This window comes from Chlorocebus sabaeus, chromosome 1 (genome assembly GCF_047675955.1).
Source record: "Chlorocebus sabaeus isolate Y175 chromosome 1, mChlSab1.0.hap1, whole genome shotgun sequence".
Taxonomy (NCBI): domain Eukaryota; kingdom Metazoa; phylum Chordata; class Mammalia; order Primates; family Cercopithecidae; genus Chlorocebus; species Chlorocebus sabaeus.
The window spans coordinates 14,052,960-14,059,386 of record NC_132904.1 but is presented as its reverse complement, the minus strand read 5'-3'; the positions used below and the strand labels follow the sequence as shown (position 1 = coordinate 14,059,386).

The 6,427-nt window shown below is 40.8% G+C and overlaps 1 non-coding gene across 1 annotated transcript; it reads left to right on the top strand.

Annotated features, from left to right (window-relative positions):
* The first annotated feature begins 5,587 nt into the window (after positions 1 to 5,587).
* On the top strand, positions 5,588 to 5,690 carry LOC119624570 (U6 spliceosomal RNA). Its single transcript, XR_005240734.1, has one exon. It is a non-coding gene; the product is annotated as a U6 spliceosomal RNA (small nuclear RNA).
* The last annotated feature ends 737 nt before the right edge of the window (positions 5,691 to 6,427 follow it).

The following is a 6,427-nucleotide window of genomic DNA, read 5'->3' as shown; positions in this document are numbered from 1 at the left end:
CCTTCTGATAGGAAATAGACCAGTACTTCCCTCCTTCTCACCACTTTTGAAAATGCTTGCCCAGCAAATACTTTCTACTCACTAATTGATTTCTAATTATTTTTTAGTCTACTAATAAGAAACACATGACTTTCAAACATTCTGATTAGCAGGTCATAATAATGTAAAAAAAGATTGGTTCTGTGTCACAGGAGAAAGTACAGAGATAAAATTGTTAGTGGGAGAGGTGTATATTGTTTTTGCAATACAGCCTTGGAAAAACTAAAGGAAATGAAATCAAAATACACTCAGACATTTCCACTACAATCCTGTACCACTGCCAGGAAGGGAGCTGAGACACACATTAGAAATATGATGCAGCTTGGGCATTAGGATTCCGTAAGATCTTTCATGGAGTCATCATATCCTAATTAAAGAAATCACATCCAAGTTCCTCCTCCAATCCTATAATATGAACCAAATAAATATCACTGGTAGGTTTTTTTATCTAAAGCCCACCTACTGGTAGCTGAGAGCAGGTGCTTGGATCAGCACAGCTTGAGTGAGAACATGACCTCACATATTGTGACCTCTGTAACCTTGAACATAGTTCTAACTTGATCTTCCCCTGAATCCCAGGTCTGCTGGCCCCCACTCCAGGACATTCCCTCAGTAGCCTCTGCTTGGCTGTAGAACAAAACTTGGGACCTTGTTTCAATTCCCTGTTCTCTTTCTCCCAATCTCCCCCAGTAGGATTATGCTTTATTTATTGTCATATCCCCAACACCAGGCACAAGTATAATACAATAAACACTACTGAAAATTACTGAATTAAAACATTCAATGAAGGACTATCACCTCTCACTCATTTCTGGTATTCACATCATTGGAAGGTATTGTTAAGAAAATAATTCATTTTTCTCTCTGAAGACATGACTTCCTAAAAAGGACTGAAATCTTGGAAGCCGATTCAGACTGTACATACTTATTCAAAAAGCTGGAATAAAATGGAAAGCATTATGCAATATATCCAGTTGGCTTTTATTTGTTTATTTAATGTGCTATTACAGCTGCTGCGAGTTATTGTTTTGTTTTTTCTTTCACCCATTTCTGAAGGTAGATCCTAGATATCTTAAAATTGTTGAAACTAGCAAAATGTGTATGTCAGTATAAAAATCTCAGTTCACAAATCAGATACGCAAAGGCCCTGAGATGGGAATTTGTACACAAGGTCCAAGAAACAGCAAGGAGGCCCTTGGGACTAAGTGAGAAGAAGCAAGTAAGAGAGAGGAAGTGCCTGTAGTTGAGTTCAGAGAGATGACCTGGCCCCATGACTTTGTGGACTGCTGCAAAGCTTTTAGCTTTCACATTGAGTAAGATGTGACACATCTGGAGGTCTTCGAGGAGCAGAAGAGGGGTAAGGACAAAAACCAGGGAGCAATTCAGAGCCTACTACAATAGCCCCATGAGAGAAAGAATGGAGACATGACTTAGAATGGTAATGGTGGTCATGGTGAGAAGTTTGAAAAAATTTGAAGGTCAAGTTGGCACGATTTGCAGATGAACCCAACATGGGTTTCCTGACTACTACGTATCCCATGATAACTCCATCATCCAATTTGGTCATCAGGCCATTGAATGATCCCTTCAGATCCAATATCTCCTTTCAGTACTTATGTGTCACACTTCAGACTCATCCTGCATGCATGGGATTGCAAGAATAGAAACTTATTTCCCAGCAGAAGCCAAAGGTTAACCTCTTTTAGTCCCATTGTAGGAGTCAATATAGCTGTGGAATCTTCTTACGGACTCATGCTTCCCAGAAAGCATCCAGGTAATCAAAGCTGGGAAAATAAATTAATTAAAATTAAATTAACTTTTTATATTCGTGAATAAATGCTGTACCTGGAAATAATAATGTAGAAAGTCAGGTTTTTGTTTTGTTTTCTTTGGTTGGTACCATGTATTGCGTTCTTTATTTATATTTTCAAATCACTTAATAAATATTATTTTTTAACAAAGGCAGCAGTATTTCTTGGAGAAATGACTGATTTTAGGACTGGGGCGGGGAATATACAATATAAGCCTGGAGCATCTTTTAGCACCAAAAAACAAGGAAGTGTTTAAAAAGCAAAACAGTGGAAGTATGTCAAAGGGGCACAGGAGTCAACTGAAAGAACTTACCATAGCCAAAGTTGGAACAACAAAATACATAAAGTAGTCATGGATTATATTCCAAAGTACAAAATAAATATCCAGGAACCCAATCATAAATAAATGATTAAATAAATAAATAAATAAAGGATAATAGACAAGTCTTGCATGCAGAACAATTCCAAATAATGTATGTAGATTCTCTGCCCTCAAGGACACGGAGCATGATTCCAATTCTTTTTCTTTTTTTTTTTTTTAATTGAGACATGGTCTCACTCTGTTGCCCAGGCTGGAGGGCGGTGGTGCGTCTCGGCTTACTGCAGCCTCAACCTCCTAGGCTCAGGCGATCCTCCCACCTCAGCCCCACAAGTACCTGGGACTATATGCAGGTGCCACCATGCCCAGTTAATTGTTGTATTTTTAGTAGAGACAGGGTTTCACCATGTTTCCCAGACAGGTCTCAAACTCCTGGGCTCAAGTAATCTCCTGCCTTAGCCTCCCAAATTGCTGGAACTACAGGCACAAGCCACCACACCCAGCCCCAACTCTCTAAGTGTGAGTTATAAGTGGTTATCTCCTCTCTCCAAAAAAGTACAGTTTTTTTAAATCCTGGAGAAACCTGACAGACTACCTCAGCCAGGTGTTCAAAGTTAGCATCATCAGTGACCAATCATGTTAATGGCACGTACCCTAATATGGTTTGACTATGTCCTCGCCCAAATCTCATCTTGAATTGTAGCTCCCATAATTCCCATGTGTTGTGGGAGGGATTTGGTGGGAGATAATTGAATCATAAGGGTGGTTTCCCCCATACTGTTCTCATGGTAGCGAGTAAGTCTCACGAGATCATATGGTTTTATAAAGGGTTTTCCCTCTTTCTCGGTTCTCATTCTCTCTTCCCTGCCACCATGCAAGACATGACTTGCTCCTCCTTGCCTTCCGCCATGATTGTGGTTTCCCCAGCCATGTGGAACTGTGAGTCAATTAAACCTCCTTCCTTTATAAGTACCCAGTCTCTGGTATGTCTTTATCAGCAGTGCAAAAACAGACTAAGACATACCCTTTGATATGATGTGATGAGAGTGGCATTTGGCCTCTGCATTCTTTCTCCCAGATATCTGCAACCCCTGTCTAACCATGAGAAAATCATCAGGACCAGCCAAATTGAAGAACATTGTATAACAGCAGTCCCCAACCTTTTTGGCATTATGGGCTGGTTTCGCAGAGGATAATTTTTCCACAAATGAAGGTGGTGGGGATGGTTTTGGGATGTTTCATGTGCATTACATATATCGTGCACTTTATTACTATTACATGTAATATATAATGAAATAATTATACAACTCACCATAATGTAGAATCACTGGTAGCCCAGGGCTTGTTTTCCTGAAACTAGATGGTCCCACCTGGGGTGATGGGAGACAGTGACAGATCATCAGGTATTAGAGTCATAAGGAGCATGCAACCTAGATCTCTCGCATGCAGAGTTCATAGTAGTGTTCCCACTCCTGTAAGAATCTAATGTCTCCACTGATCTGACAGGAGGTGGAGCTCAGGCGGTAATACCAGCAATGAGGAGTGGCTGTAAATATAAAGGATGCTTCTCTCACTTGCTTGCCCCCCACTCAACTCCTGCTGTGTGACCTGGTTTCTAACAGGCCAAGAGCTGGTAACAGTTCATGACCTGGTGGTTGGGGACCCCTGTTCTATACAATACTTGACAAAGACTCTTCAGTACTGTCAAGGTCATCAAAAACAAGGGAAACAATGGGAGCAATTATGGCCAATATTCCATTTTCAGAAGCTTAAAGCTGTAGATCTTAAAGATGGTCAAACAATGAAGCTAGCTATTGAATAGAATCACATTTCTCACTGTGTGGCCATCTTGGTGTCTCGTTTCATTTGACTTTATTTTTCTTAGTATAGACAGTCAACCATGCTACTCTGTCCTGTGCCTGCTTCAACCTCTTCCCAAACTGGGGATTCCCAGTCAGTAAAGTAGGTGTTGAGATCTGGAGAAGGGATGAGCCTTCCCCAGAACTTGCATGCCCCTGTGCTGTTTGTTACTAAAGGTTCCCTTTCCGGTTCTCTTTGTGTAAGTTGTTAGACTTGGATATAGAATAGGATGGAAGACCAGGCAGTGAGTCCAGTCCCCTCATCAGCTCCAAGTTTCTCTGCACCATGGGCCTCATGGAAGGGTGCCCTCTGATCACCAAGAACAGCACTTTTTGGACTTTCTCAGGAATACAGTTGACATATTTCAACACAACCTTTCTTCCTTTTGGAGCCAGAAGATAAAGGGAATTCACTCTTTCAGTTGCCTCTGGAAAATTTTAGGCTCTAGACAAAATGTGTGTTCCTAAGTATATGTGTCTGAGTGACTTCTTAATTACTCCCACTGAAACGACCTCACTGTCAGCAGAATTTTTCCACAACTACATCCAACTGTAATCCCTCAGATAATTCTCACGCTAGTTCTGGGATTAAGGAACTGGTAAATATCATGGGAACACTGTGAATCAGTGTGAAAGAGCCAAGACAATATTATTCCCTAAGTCCTTTCCACATTAAGATAGAAGAGATGCCATTGAAATAACCGGCCTTCAGAGGGGTGTTGAGCAGAATTTTCTGAAGTTGGATGATTCCTGAGGTTCATGTGAACATTATTTAAGATGTTGGAATTCTTGGAAGAAGGTTGGAGATTTTAGGTAAAAAAATAAACGTCTGCATGTGTGCGTGTGCCTGGGGAGTCTGAGTGTTTATGCATAGAGTGAGAAATAAGAATAAGAAAAATTAAAATCTAGGCGTAATCATTAAGATTCACAAATACACTACGACTAAAAATAATGTAATATGTATACAAGATGCTGCATTCTGGGGAGAACCTTCCTTTGTAACAGACAGCACAAGTTAGAAATGCTAACAAAGAGTACGTTGTGGAATGAGAGACAGAGTTGAGGTCAGTTTGGAATTGGGGAAAAGGCAGCTTTTGTTCTCTGCGACCTCTTGAATGATACGGAGAAGACATTTTTCTCAGTCTTGTTTTCTCTAGACAGATCTTCTCAGGCTGACATCAACAGAGGTGATTCTTAGCCTGAACTTCACCCTGCAGTAATAAATGAAATATTTCAAACGCTCACAAAAGTTGAGAGACTCAGACAATAAACACCTGTCTACCCCTCTTTAGATCTAACACAAAAATAAGAAGTTTATGGTGTAGATGACAGGGGAAAACTTCACCTTCATCCTCTGAAAGTTCACTGAAAATCAGCTGACAAAGGGCAGACAATTAGCAGAAAAGGAATACAAATTTATTTGATCATAGTTTACATGACATGGGAGCCTTCCAAATGAAGACCCAAAGATACAAGGAAAAGGTTCATTTTTATGTTTAGGTTCAACAAAGTATGGACAGTCATGTAGAAATACGATTGGACAAAAAAGGTACGGTTGCTTGCTTTGGCAGCACGTATACTAAAATTGGAACAATATAGAGGAGATTAGCATGGCGCCTTTACCAGGATGGCATGCAAATTAGTGAAGCGCTCCATAAAAATAAAAATTTAAAATTAAAAAAAAATGGTATGATCTCATGCTAATGGACAATGGGGAAACCCAGCAAGGCCTGTCTGTTTAGATCATATTTGGCCTCTCTGTGCAGCAATTCCTTCCTCCTGGGTATGAGGAAGTGCTCTCTCTCGCTCTCTCTCTCTCTGTCTCTCTCTCCCCCCCCCGCCCCCCGGAATGGAGTTTGGAGTTCCTATGACCTGCAATCAAACAAAGTAGACCTGAGAATTTATTTATGGCCGACTCTTACACAGAAAGGTGGAGTCATGGGGAAGTTAGAGTAATATGTTTAGGTTTTATGGCTGGCTTTGGAGAAAAAGGGTTCTGGTTTCCATGACCCGCCTTAGGGAAGAGGTATTGGAGTTTCTACAGCTAACCTTGGGGAAGAATGAAGGACCAGCCACCCGACACAGGAAGGCAGGAGGAGGTCAGAGAAAAACTTTTACTTCTGAGGCTACTTCTGAGGCCTTCATTATGGGGTGTTGTTTTCTGAGAGCTTACAATAGCAATGATTTTCTTTTCTCTGTCTTTCCATGCTGTCATGTTTGCACCCTTTCTTTCCAGCCAAACTTCCCACTCATTAGCAACTTTCATACATTTAAATAGTCCCCTAAGGCCAGAAGGTCCTTTCTCCCCATTCCTATATGTCCAAAACATAAATGCCACTTCCTCCTTACAGCTTCACTGAGCCTCTTATTTGGAAATCATCCTCTTCTCACACTCAGCT